Raw genomic sequence first — 2,032 nt, 5'->3', positions numbered from 1 at the left:
TTTACAATACGGAGGCGCCGCCACCTCCTGTTCTTCCTCTGGAGGGCAGATCTGGAGTCCGTTTTGGGCTCCGGAGAGGGTAAATCGTCGCCATCGTCATCATTCGTGAGTAATCTCATCATAGGCTTGCTGGACGGTGATGGGTTGGATGAGATCTATCATGTAATCGAGGCCCAGTTCTTTTGCCAGAATCTGGGGATTCTCCCAGAATCTGACCCCTCCCCAGCTTCTCCCAGAATCTTGGAGCCTCATTTATTTTACAATCCTATCTAGTTAGGGTCTAATTAGCTAGGATTGTAAAACAAATGGGGGTCAAAGATTCTGGGAGAAGCTGGGGAGGGGTCGGATTCTGGGAGAATCCCCAGATTCTGGCAAAAGAATTGGGCCCGAGTTAGTTTTGATGGGGATTGGTCCCTAGTATCCACTATGTTCTGAGATTGATGTGGCTACTACTTTTCCATGCTTAATGCTTGTCACTAGGGCCCGAGTGCCATGATTTCAGATCTGAACCTATTATGTTCTCGCCAATATATGTGTGTTCTTGATACTATCTTGCAAGTTGTAGTCACCTACTATGTGTTATGACCCGGCAACCTCGGAGTGACAATAGCCTGAACCACTCCCGGAGATGACCATAGTATGAGGAGTTCATGTATTCACCAAGTGTTAATGCGTTGGTCCGGTTCTTATTAAAAGGAGAACCTTAATATCCCGTAGTTTCCATTAGGACCCCGCTGCCACGGGAGGGATGGACAATAAATGTCATGCAAGTTCTTTTCCCTAAGCACGTATGACTATATACGGAATACATGCCTACATTAGATTGACGAACTGGAGCTAGTTACTTATCTCTCCGTGTTATAATTATTGCATGATGAATAACATCTGGCATAATCATCCATCACCGGTCCAATGCCTACGAGTCTTTTCCTACTGGTCCTTTCTACGTTACTTTGCTACTACCTCTGTCACTGCTGCTACTGTTACTCTGTTGCTACTATTGTTACTTTGTTGCTACTGTTGTTACTCTGCTGCTACTGGTTACTGCTGCTACTGCTATCACCCTACTTTTCTACTGATACTTTGCTGCAGATACTAAATCTTTCAGGTGTGGTTGAATTGACAACTCAACTGCTAATACGTGAGAATATTCTTTGGATTCCCCTTGAGTCGAATCAATAATTTGGATTGAATACTCTACCCTTAAAAACTGTTGCGATCCCCTATACTTGTGGGTTATCAATGACGCGGAGAGGGGCCGGGGCTGACGGATACGGACATGGGGAATCCATTCCCGTGGACGAGGGGCCTTGACGGTGATGGGACGGGCGACCTCCATCGGCGGCAACAACAGGATTCACTCTGTTCCCGAATGAAAGAAAAGAAGCATAGATGAGAGGGATTCGAGGATGAAGCAGGTGGCGGTGGTGGAGGGACAAAATACCTATGATATAGGGTTGGATGTTATTTATATAGTTGGGTTAGGGCTAGGTTCATCTGGACCCTCCGATTTAGACCGGATGGTCGAGATAATTATGTTAGGGAGTCCAATGGACAAACCGATGATGTTTTGTGGTAAAACGGTGTTGATCCGGACCCAACGGTCATGAGCGTAGGGTTTGGGTTCCAGGCGGTTTTCGGATTAGGCTGCGCGTAGGGTTGGTGCACTATGCAGAGGGGCTAGGCAGGGATGAGAGGGAAACGGCAACCCGACGACAGAGTTTAACGATGTCGCGGGCGCGTACGTGTGTGGTTGGTCTCAAACGGGCAACAACGATAACAGAGAGAACCGACAACTAATAGCGGATGCAGTTTTGAAAACTAGCGGCAATGGAGTGCCGATGCAATGCAGATGATGGGAATGATGCGATGATGATGCGACAAATAAAAATAATCACCCGACGGAAACAGAAAGAAAAGGGGAATCTTCTGGAACGTCGGTCTCGGGCTGTCACAGTCACCCCCGATGTATTCAAGCTCGTGAACCATATAATAAAGAGTGTCTTAGGTAAGGGCTTTTCCTCATGCCATG

This window comes from Hordeum vulgare, chromosome 1H, assembly GCF_904849725.1.
Source record: "Hordeum vulgare subsp. vulgare chromosome 1H, MorexV3_pseudomolecules_assembly, whole genome shotgun sequence".
In the NCBI taxonomy this organism is placed as follows: Eukaryota; Viridiplantae; Streptophyta; class Magnoliopsida; order Poales; family Poaceae; genus Hordeum; species Hordeum vulgare.
The sequence above is the reverse complement of the archived record's forward strand: the minus strand, read 5'-3'. Positions refer to the sequence as shown.